The sequence below is a fragment of the Ambystoma mexicanum genome, chromosome 1q (genome assembly GCF_040938575.1).
Source record: "Ambystoma mexicanum isolate Mex_15411 chromosome 1q, UKY_AmexF1_1, whole genome shotgun sequence".
In the NCBI taxonomy this organism is placed as follows: domain Eukaryota; kingdom Metazoa; phylum Chordata; class Amphibia; order Caudata; family Ambystomatidae; genus Ambystoma; species Ambystoma mexicanum.
The window spans coordinates 1,517,811,350-1,517,831,183 of record NC_090922.1 but is presented as its reverse complement, the minus strand read 5'-3'; positions in this window follow the sequence as shown (position 1 = coordinate 1,517,831,183).

Sequence of the window (19,834 nt, the reverse complement as noted above, 5' to 3'; positions counted from 1 at the left end):
AACATTAAAGCATGCATACTTTGGTATTATATTGAGATGTAAGCCATACAATACCAAACGTGTATAACCCTCCCATGAATACTGACACACGGATTATCACGTACCTCACGCCTGTTACCATTCTAACCAAATTGCATCATGGCGAAAAGCAACACCAAGCATGTCTTCTTGCACATCGCAACTAGAAGTTTCCCCAAGGGTCACAAATAACTGTGAATAATCTAGAGTCTAAAAGATGCACTTTAACAATATTGGGTCCCCACATGACGCTCAGTTAGACTACACACTAATGAATTGAAATAACAGAACACAACCAAAAAAGATATGCTTACATTTATTTTTGCATGTCGAAAATCATAACCGTTGAAATAAGAAATAAATAAAACACTGTTCGCTCAGGATCGAAAATGGCCTGATGCCAATATTTGTTCACCTTAAACAGCCTCGAGACCGTACACGAAAATTCTACCACCTTGGGAAACTCGCAAACCTGTGTCAGGCGACTACATTTCTGGTCCCGGGCAAAGATCGTCTCCTCTTCTCCATGACATGTGACCACACCAAAAGCTTGAGCAAGTGCGCACCGGAATGTAAGTTTGGAATCTGGTCGCCATGAGAACAAATTTAATATTAAACCCGGTCCCACTAATAGGGACCTTTAGGGTATTACAACCAATCTCATCACAATCTATGTCCCCCCCTATAGGGTCTCTGATTCTCAGCCCTGATGAAGGCGGACTTAACCTGAAATCACTACCGCCGAAACGTGACAACTACAGGGAACAGTAACCCACCTGTATAAAGCCAAGTTGAAACCCTTTTTGCTACCAACCAACTTTGGATCACGTTCGCTAACGACCAGATATCTTGCATGAAAAGACCCTGCATAACTTATGGCCCTTTTTAATGAAAGGACTCGATGCACTTAAATAATTAGAAATACCACATGCATTGAACAACCTATTCTTGGATAAATGTTGATATTTCTTACGTCCAGAAATATTGGACTCAAATTTTTCCTTTACTTTGTTGATTATATATGTCAATTGTTTCACTGTTCTACATATAGTAATTGTTCTAAAACTGACTGCACAAACTTGTTTTTTGTTTTTTGTCAATTGTAAATAACTATCTAGAAGAGTTAAATGTTATTGTGTTTTCTACACTGACTCTCTCCAGTTACTCACTTTACAAAGCAGTAAAACACTTTTAATGTATTTTTTATGTATTGCTTGTATTTCTTAATTTGTGTTTGGAGATTGCATTAATGTATACCCATAGGCAGACTCTTCCCGTGATTGCCAAAAACTAGGCAACACATTCTCTGTCTTCACAAGTAACTCAAGAAAACAGGCCCAGCAGCCCACATGGCTTGTATCTCTTGAATACCTAGTGGTTACTAGAATACAGTAAAGGTACATATCTTGTTTCATATTCCCCAGACCAGTATACATATACAACACCCACCAGTTTATGGAGAACCCTTTGCCTCGATGCCTTGCAGTATGCCAGTATAAATCCATTCGTATGTAAATGGAATTTAAAAAAAAAATGTTATATATCCGTGTTGCTTTTGACATTGGCAGCTATTTCCTTTAGCATTACCGGGTTGCCATACACATCATGTCTAACTGCATGTTGATTGAACTCTACCTCTCAGAGAAAAAGTGCATTGTTAAGCAAAGGACATCTTGAAACCAGCCCGATGAGAGTACAAGGATCCTCGTTGCGTGACCTGTGATGGGTGAACCGTGTGTTCTGACAACTGCGCCTAGACCAGGGATTCATAATTGGTGAGAGCTAAAGACATCTCGAAACAAGCTCAACAAAATGACTTCAACACGTTTGAACTATACGTGTTGTCTAGGGACGAGAATACTGAGACACATTTTGTTCTGGATTGTGCGACTTGGGGAAGGGAATCCCCCGGGACTGGTCTTGAACTATATTGCCTTAAACTGAAGAAGGTGACCTTTGAGACTTTTCTTTCATGGGACAGTCTTATGCTTGGGGAAGGGGCGCTGAGAGAAAGCTGTGAGCTGGAAGAAGCTCTGAGTTTCAACTCTGAGTTAAACACTGTTTCTTTTGAGTTTGTCAGCCCTACACATTGGTTTAATATAGGTGTGAGGGCAAGCATAGGCTTTGGACACAAACAGACTTTTAAATGGAACTCTTTGACAAAGGCTTTCTTTAGTTTTATACTAAATCCCATATTAGTATAGGGCAAGTTAGGCCTTCAACCATCCGGACGTTTCAGTTAAATCAACATCTTTTGTTTGAACTTGAAGTCTGTTGTCTGTGTCGTACTTCATGATGCCTTCACAAGACACACCCCTACATTTGAAATCCCACCTCCAACAACAAGTTTATATTTACATCCAACACCTTTAGTGAATCTAAAACACACCACCATTCGAATATCGGATGATAACCGTGACCTTCAAAGTATCACTCTGGGCGCAGACACTTTTATTGGAATGGTGGTTGATGCCTAACATTAGTATATTGATTTAGGGAATTAAATTATCGGACCAATCCTGAACCACTGTTTCGACATCAGTGACAGTATTCCTCCAGAAAAGATTTGTACTTGTCATTGGGGGAATTTCTTGGTGTAGTCTTAATCCCCTTATCAGATAGAAGAGGTAACCTGTGATATCAGAAAGGATGAGGTGGTATTTAGATTCAACAACTACCTTGAATCCAAGGAACCTCATGTGCAGGTAAACACCATCAAGAGAGATCTCTCCACATAACTGGAGGATATTGCTGACATTTCCAAGCCCGAGGTCTTTCTAGATTTCAGGCAGAAGGTTGAGGAACGGATCAAATCTCGCTGATGCCTGTGAGACTGAAGAGCAAAGGCAGAAGCTGAAACAGGTGTTCCTGGACTTCCCGGAGATCGTCTCAGTAGAGTCATATGACTGTAAATGTACATCTGTACATTCAACCCCCATCCCCATGGATCCAGACATGGCACTATATTTGTTAAACAATACTGGTTATCTCTTGTGTCTATGGAGTCACTCACAGAGATTATTAAGAATGTCCTGTGGGATAATTTGTCCAATACACAGTACTTTTAACAACCGGTACTGGGGATACTAAAGCCCAATGCTCAATGGAGAATATGTGCAGACCTGAAGGAGTTGAATAAATTGATCCACATGGCACATTGACCAAGGACTGGCACAGATCCAAGCATAAAAAGTGAATGCAGCCATTGATTCGACCAACGATTACTGGATGGTACTCGTGAGTAAGGAAGACCAATAGAAGCTTGCCTTTACATTTGGAGGCAGCAATGAATGTGGACCAGAAGACCCTTGGGATGCATAAACTCTGGAAATGTGCTCAATATATTCCTTCATGAGGCCATTCCCGATGCAGAGGTCACTCAACACTTGGTTCGATTATTAAAGACCAGAGTGAAGTTGGAGTGCTGTCCCGAGCAATATGAGGCAGTTAAAAAACTATTGTATTGTTGTAAGGCAGAGGCAGCTGCTGCGGTAATGATCAACCACATCTTCTCTCGTTTTGGCCTCCTGCAATGGATTGAGCCAGACCGAGCAAGTAATTTTACCCAGTGGTTAATTTGTGAGAGTGTTTGTCAGGGTTCATTCCTGGCACTTATTTTTTAGCCCTGGCATGCATTGTCTTATTCTCACTTTATTATGAAGTGGTGATAGTCAGTACATCCATCAACCACAATGAGCAGGTGTGGGCTGTGGTAAATATGTTGACACTGTGGGGGGGTAGCTAAGGCTGGTGGCAGCAGTGGTGGTAAACTGCCCCCACCCCTGTAGAGTCATAGGAGTGCTAGAATCTATTTGGGCCCTGGCACCTATTTATATACAAATTAAGCACTGACTTTACCAGTGAGGCGATGACCAAGATGAAGGGGAATATAGGGGTAAAACGAAAACTGCACTGGGGTTGAAAGATATAATAAGATAATTGTAGTACTGAATACTATTGTGGCTGACTCTGGACCCATTTGGGACATTAGATTACAGCTTGTCCTGATGGCTATTAGGTTTACACCAGCTTCTGCAACTAAAATGCTTCCATGTGAACTCATGACCAGATGAAAAATGGTGTTACCTCAGCATCTGCTCTATAGAACTCAGGAGCAGAGGCTGATTAACGCGTACCCTATTCATGAGTACATTGACAACCTAAGAAGCACCTGCAGCATATGCTTTTGCTTATGTGCAGCACAATTTAGAGAAGTCTGCTGAAGGGATGAAATCATAATCTGATTTAAAGACCATGAAGAAGGAGCATGAGGTAGGTGACAGGTTTATTTGTGCAACTGCCAGAGAAACCAGACCATCTTGGTGCAGTAGTTTTGAAATTGTGACAAAATATCACCTGTTGCCTGTAAGATCCACATCCCAAAAGGAGAACTGACAGACGAGAAATGGGTCCATATCAATCAGATAAAAATCTGTCATCCCAGACGAGCTTTAAGAGTGATTGAGGAGCCCAGGGGTGTTCGAGAAGAATGAAAGTTAAACACTTGATCGAAACTAAAATATGTAACTGGTGAGTAATTAAATGAACATGATAATGTATGATTCATGATTGTCAATGATTAATGCCTATGATTGAAAAATGTATGTCTCATTATGAAATGATATCCTGGGGAATGACGTTCAAACAGAAATGCTTAACAATTATTTGCACTCCTCTCTTTAGAAAATTACCTTAAAGGAGAGTTCCGGGACTTTTTTTTTATTGTCCCTACGGGTCGGCCATGTGTTTGTAAGCATAAATCGGTAGATCGTAGGAAACTTTCCTATGGACCTTACCCGACTTTTCGCCCCTTATCGCACTCGAAATCAGCCTCCATTTTGTGATAATCCTATCATTCCGCCGCATCGACCTGGCTCACCTGCCTTTGCGGCACTAAATCAAATCCCCCGCCCCTGAAACAGACTTTATCAAAACATTCATATTCCCCGCCTCTATCCGTGACGTGACTGAGCTGCGTAGGCAAACGCGCCCAGGCGTCTTCTACGCGACTCCACACAGACCCCGGAAATCAACACAGATCAGCTCACAATACAGCGCGCCACAATTCGGAATATGAAACTGTACTTTGAAATCAAACCGCAAGATTGTACATTTGGCAAAGTACGTTTATTGGACATCAAATGTTTAGAGAATATTCAGCGATTTGCATTTTTATTTGCTCACGTTCCAAAAAGTTCGTATTGAGGAACACGATGGTCCTTTGCTGTACACAGGGTCTTAGAGCATCTCACAATACAGCGCCACAATTCGGAATGTGAAACCGTGGTTTAAAAGCAAACGGCAAGATTGTACATTTGGCAAAGTACGTTTATTGGACATCAAATGTTTAGAGAATATTCAGCGATTTGCATTTTTCTTTGCTCTCGATCCAAATTAGTTCGTCTTGAGGGAAGCGATGTTCGTGTGCAGTACACAGGGTGTTGGTTTACGATAAAAATAAGCTCTTCGGTCGCACTGATAATCGCATGGCTGTTCCAACAACGAGGCACTAGGCCACCACAACGGTAGGTATGTTGCATCTAACCGTTAGTACCGCATAAGGGCATACTTGTACTTGGCGATCGTCCCATAAAATGGTCAGGGTGGTAACGTTGTTCACGCGGAGAAGCAACTGGCGGCTGTAGAAGCCGTCCGCCGGTGTCTGGTACTCGTGACACAGACAGTAGTGAATGATGTACCTAAAAACATAAAAAATGAAATTAGTCTCACCATCAGATCCTTATTAAAATTATTCATTTCATAGCGAGGACAGCGCTACTGGGTGTACACAAGTGTTTAAAGGCGTGGCGAGGCATGGAGGGGGGGGGGAGTGGAGTACAAGGTAAGTAGCATAAAATAATAAATAAATAGGGCCAGCTGGTGGCAAGTGCAAGGTAAGTGCAGAACAAGTGCTGGGAAGGGGGGGCTGTAGGATACTGAGACAGTCCCCCAGTGCAGGGGTTGACAGGGAGGCAGTGCAGGTGGAGAGTGGAAGGGCCCAGGACTGAGGTCGCAGACAGTGGACCAGTTGTAGCAGGGGAGAGGGAGAGAGAAAGCAGAAGCAAAGAGGAAGGTTTTGAGGTGCTTCAGTAAAAGCAGATGTTTCTCCTCAAGATAGTGCGCGGTAGAAAACAATATGCCACATAGAACGAACAAGTACAACTGAACCCGTCTTTAAAGCCACTGTATAGTAATGAAATTGCGGTATAAACTCATCAAAAGTTACTTACATTATATTTGCATTTTCCATTGTGTCTCTGTGTAGGGCAGACCCGAAACACCACTCCTTCTTTGCCGACGTTACTTCTTCTAATGAACGTGGCTCATCGTTTCGTTTCTGAAATTTTATTCATTATCTTTTCTTAGTCTTTCAGGATGGTCCCGGCCTGTCAAGGTCAAATCACAATAGAACCTTATATTGGGTCGTGGGCCGTTCCGCCACCCGAGCAAAACATCAAAGCAGCTGACCTTCACTTTGAGCGAGCACACATTTCTAGTTAGCTGCAGTTAGTTTTAGGGACATCTTGTCTGCGTGCCTTTTTTTTTATTGTCCCTATGGGTCGGCCATGTTTTTGCAATACGGAAACATTCTATAATTTTTGTAAAAATGATTTATATTACTGTTTGGTTTAATTGCAATGGGCCTGCAACATGAGGAGACTCGAGAGAACAGACAATCAAATTACAATCATTTAAACCGTGATGTGTATTTCTCAATGAGCTCTGCTTTAGGTGGACATGGAACAGAGGCAATGTTGGGTGGCAATGCAGTTGTCCCCTGCATAGGTTCGTTCACCACTCCATGTATGTGCCTATCGAGGACATCTACGATAAGTCTCTCAATAAACTCATATTGCATATCCTCAAACACTGGTTTGATCACCCATTGTTTACTTCTTTTAGTGAAGGCCTTATTGTAGCGAAGCGTCCCTAAAGTTCCGGTCGTCCTACTTTGTTGACGGCCAACATTATGGTTATGTGCCAAGACCGCTAGAAGAGTCCGATTTTTCATGCCTTCCATGCCAAAATGCAATCTTTTGGGCCTGTACTTTAGGCACATATTGTGGAACACCTCCAAATCTCCTGTGTGGCAGAATTCCGTGAGTCCCCTCAAATCTCTTGTTATAGTTTTATCAAATACAATCTTTTCAATGGCCTTGTGAGTGGGTGATGAAGGAATCAACCACTTCTTCTTCCGTGCCTCCTCTGTGGACAAATGGCCATGTTCACATTTGTGGAAATGCTCATTTGTCGACCATCGATGTACGTTGCTACAGTGCAACATTACTGACCGCCATTTTTCCAGTAGAATTTCCAACGACCCTTCACATGTTTTTGAGCTCCACCAAAGATGGTTGCTGATTGACTTGGACCACTGTGAAATACCTTGCATATCTTTTTTTTTTCCTGCAGCCGACAATTTTTTATTGATTGTTTTTGCAAGATGCCATACGTCAAATTGGTGATTTATAGTTTTGTACTCTTCTCTCATTGTCTTGGCAATTGAAACGTGTCTGTCCGTGGCTATCAGGTCGATCACCATTCCCCGCGATTGTAGTTCTTGCAATGATGCTACAAAGCCAACTTTCTCCATGGCCACTGAGGATGTACTTTGTGACACCTGCACGACCACCGAACTCACAATTTTCTTACTTTCCATGTCCTGAAAGTGGTAGGTGCAGTACTTGGCTGAAAATCCTGGGCTGTCGCACTGTCCATCACCGGCTAGCCTGAAGCGTTTGCCCGCGAATGTACTTTCCATTGACATTTTTTCCATTCTCCAAGCTTCGCTGATGGCTGGAAATAGATAATCGGTTTGGTATTTGTAGAACTGACTTTTCGCAATGAAATGGATTCCCACAAACTGAAAGAAATACTGTAACTTTTTAAAACTTGAACCACTAAAAAGTGCGGCCGCTGCACAAAGTAGATTGCCTGCTGGCAGTTGCCCCAGCATGGGTTGTGCAGACCATGCGAACGGATGATATTGTGTACAGGTGGCATGTATTTTAAGGTTAGTGCCTCGAATTGCACGAGTCACATTAATCAATGGCTCCCCACATACTTCCCCACCAACCGAATGCCCACATTTCATCATCATAATAATATCCATCAAACAGCTATCGAATACAATGAATTTGGCCTCTTTCCTTATACTGTCACTCTGCATCCCAGCTGGTTCGGCCTGTAACGTTGAGGACATGTCACTCGCATGAAAGGTACAATCTCTGATATCGTCTTCCGCTATGCTGAGTGATATTGATGGTGTTTCATTGTCGTCCACGTCATTCTCTTCCATTGCAACATCTGTTCCTTGTCCGGAGATGGGAGAAAAAAACAATGTCTTCAACTTTCGCGCGCTCTTATTTTTTGCGGGAGTGGATTCTGTGAATTGATCTCCGACTGCATCCAAACTACCAGGAGGACATTCACTATCAATGGCTGGTGGTGGTATAGCTCCGTTGTCAATCACTTCATATTCTTCCCATTGGCACGATGCATCTCCAGTCTCAAGTCCCTGCCAAAAGGTTTGACAAGCAACATCTCTCGTTCGCTTCACTGTCTGTGTAGATCTAGTTCTTACACCCACTCGCAACTAGAGGACAGATTAGAAAAGGGATGTTCAGTTTAAACACAACTTACAGTATTGAACTATTGACAGTGAAAGACAACATAATATAGTGAACAGGACACTAACCTTCTTTTGCTTTCTTTTCTTTGAAACTTTCTTGCCTCGAACTTCAACATCTGGACGCTGTTGCTCCGACTCGTGTGTGCATGTCTCCACTTCCTCTCGCGCTGCAACGACTATATTTTCATGATAAGCACATCCATCACTCACTGAGGCTCCATCGACACCCTGAAACATAGAACTTTCATTAGTATGTATAATAATATTGAAAACACAAAATGTACTTGGGGACCAATACCCATACGTACATCTCAATAGCAAAACACGAATGAACGCATTGTGTAGAACATTCAAACGACAATACTTCACGCATTGTTGATCTAGTTAGATTGAACTGTCAAGATCCATACCTCGGGCTCCGCATAGACTTCCATTGATGATATTATTGAAGATGACGCTTCAGCAACTCCCTGAAACACAGTAATTGCATTAGTATGCTTTTCTATTTTGTTAAAAAGAACATAAACTTTGAGCAGGCGTCAACGGCTCATCTAAATAGACCTGCACAAATGATCAGTTGTCTAAAATAAATAATGGATATGTAAATATGATTCGATTTGCTCGATCGTTGGAAGTGTCACCACCCAGAGATCTGCATCAACTACTAGGGGTGATGTTCTTGTAGAAGAAGCTCCGTCATCTCCCTGAAACATAGTACTTGCGTTAATAAAGAAGGAAGTATAGCGGATGTAATCACGTCATATGATTTCGCTTGATCGAACTGTCAGTATCCATACCTCGAAATGCATAAGAACATCAAGGGACGATGTAACTGCGGTGCACACTTCTGCAAGCTGTTGCGCCGACCCGTAACTGCATGCTCCCCCTTCTACTTGGACTAATGCTCCATCGACTCCCTGAAACATAGGACTTTCATTAGTAATGAACACAATATTGAAAAAAGAAGACAAATAGGAGGGCGACGACAGAAGGACATATCAATGGCTAAAAACGAAAGAAACATTGTGTGTAACAATCACGCTACAAGAATGCAAGATCTGATGATCTCCATCGATGGAACTGTCCGGAAACGTACCTCGAGCATCTGAGTGACATCTACGGTTGTCGTCAATGCGTTGGACTCCTCAGCATCTCCCTGAAAGACAGTACTTGCATTATTTTGGATAACAATAATTATAACTGAAAACAAAGACTAGAGGACGAGTACAAGGGTGTACCATTAGGTAAAATAATTACACGATCAATTAAAACTATTGATTTACATGCCTAAAACAAGTCAGTGTCAGAATAGCTAAGTAAGATTACCCGATAGGCGCTTGAAGTGGCTGATGACTGCAATAACGACACGGATGGAGAATCTTCCGCCTTCATATTGAGTGGATACATAAATGGGGAAATTATTGTTAGCTAATGCTACACACTACCGCAAGGCCGAGAGATAAATACGTAAACTTGACTCACCAGTGGAGGGATGTGGACGAATAGAGTGGGAATAGCGGTTGAGAGCAATTTTCGCCTCGCTCGCGGTGTTTTCTTCTTTATTAGCAATGATGTGGAGTACATGTCTGGGCTAAAGTGCCTGCTGCAGATGCGGTATCGATCACCCCTCTTGTCCGCAAAGACTTCTAGGACTCTACTTTCTAGCTCAGAGGCTGGATATCCGCAATATCGGACCCATTCTCTTATCTGATTTATTGTCTTAGGGAAAACATGCATTATAGTACCTTCAGATTTGTTATGGGTCTTCGAAGGGCAACCGCCAATGGAACAGGCAGGCATTATGGAAAGTTCTGAAAAGTAAAGATCAACAATTCTCTATGAATACCAATGTGTTAAAACAGTAAATGACACATAAAAGGTTCAATGCAAGGTCCGTTTTGGTTCTTGGAACTATACACGTTATTCACATGCGGATAAGTATTTCAATAACTTTCAAAAAATAGAAAAAGTAATTTGACTAAACTCAGAACATGTGACTAGTTCCTTGCATGTACTGTCGTGAACGAAAAGAAAACATGGATGCAATTTGATGACTACTAGCAAATAGATATAAATTAAAAAATTGGACGCAAAATGATTATGGTACATGGACTTACCTTGACGAACAAACAGTTAGATGCAGGGATCAGAGTAGTTTCTTGTCGTAGAACAGGGAGCAGTTCACAGGTTGCAAACTGACGAGTTTGCTCAAAGTGGTCACGGAAGTTCACAGAGACGAAGAGCAGATAACCAGCACCTTCACGGGTTGACTAGCAAAGCGCAAAGAAGTTCTCATTAGAAATATGAAGTGGGTTATAAAGAATTCGAACCAGGGGTGTGTTTGTGAATGAATGACGTGTATATGTCGTGGCATTATGTGGATTGCAGGGGGCCGTCCAGCGTGAGGGGGATGCTTGGCAGGAGACACGGGGTCTGGAGGTAGACATGGGAACAACAAACCCATGCTCTATAGACCACTTTGAAGTGTACATGGTCTTTGGCACCTCTTGGCCTTTATCGCTCCCTGACAGCTCCACTTGCCAGCAGCTCAAGTACCCCGGTGCGAACTGCCTTTGATAGGGCGGGGGGTGGATCGGGGCGGTGGTCGTGCAGACAAGACACAGGAAGACTCGTGAATGGAGACACACTTATGTGGATTGCAGGGGGCCGTCCAGCGTGAGGGGGATGCTTGGCAGGAGACACGGGGTCTGGAGGTAGACATGGGAACAACAAACCCATGCTCTATAGACCACTTTGAAGTGTACATGGTCTTTGGCACCTCTTGGCCTTTATCGCTCCCTGACAGCTCCACTTGCCAGCAGCTCAAGTACCCCGATGCGAACTGCCTTTGATAGGGCGGGGGGTGGATCGGGGCGGTGGTCGTGCAGACAAGACACAGGAAGACTCGTGAATGGAGATACACTTATGTGGATTGCAGGGGGCCGTCCAGCGTGAGGGGGATGCTTGGCAGGAGACACGGGGTCTGGAGGTAGACATGGGAACAACAAACCCATGCTCTATAGACCACTTTGAAGTGTACATGGTCTTTGGCACCTCTTGGCCTTTATCGCTCCCTGACAGCTCCACTTGCCAGCAGCTCAAGTACCCCGGTGCGAACTGCCTTTGATAGGGCGGGGGGTGGATCGGGGCGGTGGTCGTGCAGACAAGACCCGTTTGCCGCAGGGCCTCACCAAGGAGAGGCCATCTAACTGAATGTAAGAGGATGGCTGCAGGATCTACTACATGGAAGGCAGGGGGGTGAGTTTATAAATACCTCACCCTCCCAGGAGAATATACACTAGATTCATTTAAAAAATCAAAACAACCATTGTTAAAATATATGTTGGGCTTTATTTTAGATTTTAATTAAACATAAATAATAAACATTACACATTGTAAAGTTGAGGTTGCAGCACATCGAGGGAAAATCCGCGGTATTGTCCACTGTCACTGGGGAAATGTTGTCTAATGGCAAGTACCGCACAGGCAGGTATTACTCTCCGAACGCGGTGTCCGAGCCTCCCGTGAAGCCACCAAGTGAAGCAACGATAGGCCACCAGCCTGTACCACCTGTGAAAAAAAAAGATGCAAACTGTATTAAACTGACCAAACTTTCTTATCAATGTCGATTCAGGTAACACATGTCATTTTCCTTAGAAAAAAATTATATCTAGAAAATGCACTATATGGAACCAATTTACATGCGTTCCAATGAGATGTAAATGTAATTTTATATGTGGGAGACGACCATGAAATAGTGGTGGCATCACTGACATCACAAACAGAGTATACTTACTCGTTACTCGGATTACGCGGACGAACAGTGCCACGAAGTTCGTGCATAAGCACCATCATCATCCTCAACACTGTCCGTGAGAGGCAGGCTTCCCTGAACTCTGGCAGCTCGGTGATGCATTGCGGACTTGGCTCGCCTTCCTGCTGACTTTGCTCGCTTTCCGAAATGTAGGCCAAGCACCCGGAATTTTCACGGCAGCAGCAGTTCTCCTCCTCAGTTGGCATTAGCTCGCACCGATTGCACGTGCACCAGGTGGAGACGCCGTCCATGCGACATGGTCCAGGCTCTTCATCCGTTGACTGGTCCTCCCAACTGCCGTCCGAATCCCCATCGTTTTCGCGTGCTTGCCTTTCCAGTAGTTCTTCCTCGGTGTACTCGGGCTCGTACATATACGGCATTATTGTGGCCATTGTGCGGTAAAGATAGTAAAATAATTTATAGCGGTGGTACTGGTATCTGTTCACACGTGCTACAAGCGGCGAAGGTAGCTGACCAGAGCACTGAAACGAGTCACAGAATACTCAAAGTAACACAGAGAGAGGAATGGAATCGAAAATCTGCTGCTGTATGTTGTGAAACGGTCTGTTTATACTTATTGGGGAAAGAGGCGTCCTGCCATTTCCATGGCAACACGTCAATAGCTGAGGCGCAGCGATTGTTGACACGAGACGTGCTTGAAATGGGCAGTACGCGTCTGCTGATGTCAGGCTCAGGGGCGGGGGATTTGATTTAGTGCCGCAAAGGCAGGTGAGCCAGGTCGATGCGGCGGAATGATAGGATTATCACAAAATGGAGGCTGATTTCGAGTGCGATAAGGGGCGAAAAGTCGGGTAAGGTCCATAGGAAAGTTTCCCACGATCTACCGATTTATGCTTACAAACACATGGCCGACCCGTAGGGACAATAAAAAAAAAGTCCCGGAACTCTCCTTTAATTCTTTCCAGCCTAGAGACTGCAGGAAGGATTGTTTTGTGGATCCCCAGAACCCTGGATAGGAACCATGGGTAAAGGAGGGAGGATTTCCTTTCCCTTACCCTGGAACACAAAATTAGAAGGTGGAGACCCATTCACCCACCCCCAGAGGAAGCAAAGAGAGCGGGATGTGCTCTGTGCTCTATCGAAGAACTTGACTTGTGAGAAAATCCCCAATCTATTTACATCATGAGAATAAAAGTGCACGGGGGGACTTGTGGGGTGTTTCACTGCAGACTCAAGATACAAATGAACGACTCTGGGCCACGTTGGGCCTAAAAGTGCAGGAATAATTATTGATCATTGGAAAGCATACTGTGGACTGGCAGAGAAAAGGCCAGCAGTCCATTTCAATGTCAAGACCATGACTATGCTGGTTAATTTGCTTGTAAATATGTGCATTCTGAAGCTCGGAACAAGGAACATTTTAAATATGAAACTACACCGCAGAAAGGAATTCAAAGGCTCACAGTAAGGAAACTGGTGGATAGAATAACACTGTTTAAATAAGCTGTGAGAAGGAAGATGGAAATGCAATCTATCGGTTGGGATACAAGACATGGAAGCAGATACCATGTAATAGAAATAACCATGTATTTTAAAATCACCCATTTCAGTTCATAAGAATTGTCTTCAGTCTGTGCTGAACACCCAAACTGTGATCTTCCCCCTATTATTTGTAAATGTCTTTGAAAATGCAGCAGTGCCAGGGAAGGAATGTATTGAGGTAAGGTGTTAACAACTGTGTAAACAGAGATGCAGCCCGTAATGGGTATAACTTTGGAAAATAGTTGGAATTAAAAACTCAATTCTTTGTCTCTATCCCTGAGCTAATGACGGGGACACGTTACAGGAGACTGTCATTTGAGTGAGGGGACAGAGTAAAAACCTCTGCTTAAGGAAGATAAGGACAGACAGGCATTAGCCCTGGCAGAAATAAAGGTTAAGTGCTTTTATGGCATGCTTGGGTCAGCAAAGGCAGGAGCCCAGACCTACATACAGATCTTGGGAACAGAAATATGGCAGTCAATTGTAGGAAATCTTTTTTACAGACAATTGTTTGCAGGACCATACTTATCTCAGGAACCATAATTCAGACAATAATGACTCAAAAATCATTAAAAAAAAGCGTACAAGAAGGCCTATCTGTTGTGACTGCTTTGATAGAATTTCGACCTCGAAGTTGTAAGCTGAAATGTGATGATAACTTCCCAGTAAATGTCATGAAGCGGATTGTCGGGGATATTATAGATTATTGAATTAGATATCTGTATACAAAATTTCTCATTGAAAACTGTTATATCGGTTGAATACATTACAAAAATCTGCCATTCGAAACTGGCACCACAGACATATTTGTTTAAGTCCGGCATGGTCAGACAAATGCAGATATATATATTGTAGGATTCTTATTTGTAAATTCAAGAAAATCACGATTTTAGCTGCAACTGCAACATTGTTCAGAAAGATAATTCAATGGTGTGCAGTCATAAACTCTCAAGAATGGAGTCTGGAAACTAAAAGGGACTAATCAGAGAAAATGGGAGCTCAGCGGATGTCCAATCTAGATAAAGATCCAATAAGCTGGCACATGGTAATTTAGATAATTTGGGGACTACTTAAAGATGTATAAGGAGATCAAAAAATAGGAAACAGGGAGAGCTGTCTGATATATTCTGAGTAGATCTACTGAAAAATTGCTTGTGAACCAAAAATGCCTAGGAGGTGGATTAGACCAGGAGGAAGTCTAAAATGGGGAGGAACCCTGGAGAGGCAAATAAAATGATGGATTAATGTCTGAGCCTGGAGAAGCCGTCTTATCAAGTCGCTATGTTCCCCCTGAGCATCCCGAAGCCTTGATGAATTTTCCAGAGCACAAACCCAGAGATATTATATGTAAGTGACCTGTCAAATCAAATCAAATTTTGCAGGGATCTTTTTGAATTAATACCTTCCCCTATTTTGGTGTGTGGGGCTCAGAAATACATCCCTAGCATTTTTTACCCATGTAATATAATTAATTCCCCTATAGGCAACTGACATTGGGTGATTTTGTTGAAATTTGATATCAACAACATTGCTTCCAGTGTGGAAATATAGTATGTTAAAGTATTTCTTTTTGCCAACCCAAAAATTCCCGAAATGGAGTGGTGCATAAAAACAAAATTCCCATCTGCTTACTATTCCCCAGAGCCGACCTTACAGCAGACGGGTGTCCAGAGTACACTTAATAGCTGGGCTTGTGCTGGGGCAGAAAAGCGTCTTCCAAAAGTTAGAGTGCAGTCACTGATTTAAAGGCACATCTCTGCCGAGAGTGAGACAGCGGCTCCAGAGAGAAAAGAGATTCTTCATTGCATTGTGGTGGAGGAAAAAGGGATTCATATATATAAAACGTGTTTGGTTTTTTAAAAGTCTGTTAAGCTCCAACACTGTTAGCATTGTCAAGTGTGCCGGGAGATTAAAAATAAAGAGCGCTGCTGGTGTGAAATTGCCTTTGTCAATAGAAAAGTGTTGCATGTTATTTAAATTGAACTTCATGTGAAGAGTTTTGCCAAGCGGATTACCCGGTGGGGTTTCAAGGTGCTACATGTTATAAAGTAATCACTGTGCAAAGTATATTGTGAGAGTTAAATTGTTCCATCATGTCCCGGGTGCTGCACAATTTTGTACATTCAGTGTATTCTGTGTGTGTCCCAGGTATCAGAGGTATTCTATAGACCTGTGTTTCTATGTAACTGGGGTGGAAATAACTAAAGAAGAAAAACTGTACATGTTGTTTAGTTAAAGAGTCTGTGATCTGTGTTATCCTAAAACAACGGGTGTTTTCAATTTGTGTGAAAAGTGAATTGTTAGGAAAGAAAAGCATTTGGGCCACAGAGTGAGGCGGCGTGTCTTCTGCTTTGTACAAATATTAATTTTGCTATTCATTAATAAATATGTATTCCTTCTACACACTGGCCTGATTATTGGCTTATCTATGGCACATGGGTGGGGAATCTATGTGGTATGATATCAGTCATTGACAGGGCTAGATTAAAATATGGAAATAGGTATATTGGGGTGCCACTTTTGATTGTGGGGAATAAACTCCCTGCTTTAACTGTTGCTCTTAAAATATACCCCACTTTCCTAAAGCTATAACCGTCTGGAGAAAATCCAGCAGAAGCCCTTAACACAAATCTGAGGGGCTCAGCCATGTCCCTTTTAAAGTAATACAAAACAAACAAATCATCTCAGGAAGATTTGGAATTAATCATAACTGCTGGCATTGCCTGGGCCATCTGCTAGACCAACTTTCTTAAGTCTACCATGTCATCCCAGATGGGGAAAACTATATGTGAATGAGGCTTAGTCCCATTCTGAAAGAATCAGTCCAGCCCAAATGCTATGTCTCATCCTTTCGCCCCAGACATGTCTGAAGTTCATTGGTCACTGGCAGTGAAGTGTTTTGTGGGTCACATGGCATGGCAAGGTCAGGTTACCCATCTGTTTCTATATATATTCACAGGTATTAACCTTCATGAATATGGTAATTATATAACATTTGGTATTGTTACTTCAATATTTTGTACTTTTTTCCCGGAAAAATATTAGCCCCCACGAGTGGCGTCGACCAATTAGGACTCTAGGAGCGCAAGTTTGCATCGGTGTAAAAGCCTATGTTCCGGACTCCCTCCATTGCCATTCCCTAATTCAGACACTCTTTTTAATAGACCTTGATTGATACAGCCCCTTTACCACTCCTCACCCCAAGGTCCCCCACACCTCAACTCACTCTATAACCTCCTCCTTCATCCCAGTCATACCTGTCCATCACTTCTCTGCCCAGCTTCTTCTCCATAGTGGTGTCCCCTCTGCCTGCTGCCCTGCACTAGAAATAGAAAAGGGACAACATGCAGCCATCTTTGTTTTCTTTTTGTCTTATAAAATCTAGCACAGACTGTATACACGGTCCGAATTTTCTATTAAAAAACCTATTACTACACTGGATGATGACCCACGGTGCTAATAGGATTAAGCACTAGGGAATGTACGTGTGCTTGGCCGGTAACTTCCTGAAGACACTTCAGTGGTATTCCCTGTAGAAACAATGCTGGGTTTCGGATAGAGGCAGCAGGAGAGGTGGCACTACCAGAAACAGATTCAATAATAACCCCAGGGGCAGGGTCCTCAGTGGTTCCACTCCCCCCCTTCATCAAGAGAATCACAATCAGTCTGGCAGTCCACCAGGCAGCTTTCAGCTCAGCTCTAAACTTATCTTCAAAGTCTAACTCCCTGGCTTCACAAGCACTCTGGAGAGCCTCTAAGCTCATCCGGGTCAATTTACCATTTGCAATAGACTCCATTGCTTGTGGTGTTATCCTAGTACAGACCTAAAACCTCAAATTAACAAGGTTACACACTGATTCTTAAAACCATTAGTGTTCCACCACTGCCATGAGCGTAAACACTGGAGAGGGGTTATCTGTACTCCTGCCCTCTATACAGCAGAGCAGAAGCATAGAGCACCGCAGCCAATATTCTCTATATGGTAGCAATGGACGAGCAACCAAGGCGTTAGGCTTAAGCTCTCAGGAGGTGATGCAGGCTGGTTCATAAGTACAGTGTAGTCCCCAAGCCCACCACAAAGGAATAGCCACACACTATGTTGTGTGCTTACACAGTTCTTTATATATAAATAGGGTTCAAAGTATATACATCAATTAATAACACACTTTGTACGTTGCCAAATCTAATATGGCAACTATATACAATGTTTGTGTGGTACCACTTTTAACTATTGACTCCTTTAAAATGCACCAACTACTGGCAGTTCTAATGGTATACAAATCAAACAGTAATCGGTAAGAACATAAATCATAGGTAGGAAGGTAAGTTAGTTTAAACAATGGCAGAATGGCTCTGTTGCTACTAAGACACAATTTTGAACGAGGATCCCCCCACCTGGGCAACCTGTAATAAAGAGTATTAACAAGCTCAGTCCAGTAATGTTTAAATAGTCTTGTTTCTGGTTAAAATATTCCACTACCCCAATGTACCTGAGTTAGAAGAGTTTCTTCGATGGTTCATCAACGGATCCCTTCAAAGGAAGCTTCGGTGCGTCCAGATCCAGAAATTCACAGGCGAATTAATATCTCTCTGGCAGATCTTCAGAACAAACGTTCCAGCAGAAGTGCATCTGAACAGATTAGAAGCTCAGGAGGAAGCCTCTTCAAAGGAAAGACTATTGTGAAAGTTATTGAAGATCCTGCTTTAAACTCCCTTTAAAGCAGGAGCCACATAGCGCCAAGATTCCTCAAACAAATGTGAACACTGGCATCGAGACTGCAGCTTCGACCTTCGCGGTGCTCATCAACAAATCGTTCGAGGACATCCTGGGAAGATGAGGTGTGCAGTGCACCTCGATGCGCAGAGTTCGGTGCCGTAAAGAAGACTCGGTGAAGAACATAGGCCCGGCAGTGAGTGTCGGGTGTCAGTCGATGATTGGGACTCAATCAAGGTCGATATCGGATCTTCACTTGTCGGCATCATTGTGACTTCGAGTGGTGGGAAACCCACAGGCAGATTCTCCTCAGTGGTCGACGACATCAAATTGCTAAGGTGGGACAAAGCGCTTGACATTGATGGCAAGGGAGCCCTCCTTTCAAGTGATGGCAAGAAAACAACACAGAATCACACATGATAAGGGAGCACAGGACAAGGACATGGAGCCCTGTCCCTCCAATGCATTTAGAGCATCACAAGTGGAAGGATGAGACAAAAGAATACTGGAGTGGAGATTGAAGAAGTCATGGGTGGCAGACTTTCCTTGCCAAGTAGAACAGCTATGTCTCCAGCTACATGCATGGTGGAGTGTTGCAACTCCTGTCATCGAGCAGCACAGCATCAAGCTGTCCCTGTTTCTGGGCAACATGACTCGACGGGCTTCCATCGGTTTCAAAACTCTTCTGAACCCCAGTCAATGACGATGGACTTTGATGGCCTCGATGTCCGGGTGTTTTACTTTGAGTTTCTCAGTAAATCCTTTCTCCAGTCAACAGCCTTCGGCACTGGCTTCCAGGGTACCTCGATGTTTCCTCGTAGCTTGGGGAGAGGTCTCTTAGCCGGGTCCTCTCTTGGAGCTGTCCTCGACAGCTTTTAGATTAAGTCGAAGGAAAGCAGCAGCAATTCTTCTTCTTCCATCTGGGCTTTAAGGATAAGCAGCTTCAAGTTTCAACTTCTGCTTCTGAACAAATTGGGAAATGAGAGGTCCCCAGATATACACATCTGTCCCTCATTCATTCCGACTGAGCCAGGCTCAATCCAACAATCAGACAGAAAGGCATTCATTCAGGCAGTCAGACAATCGGGCTCACAGTGCATTCAGGCCATTCACTTCCACCCAGACCCTCACAACAAGGAATGTGGATTGGGGC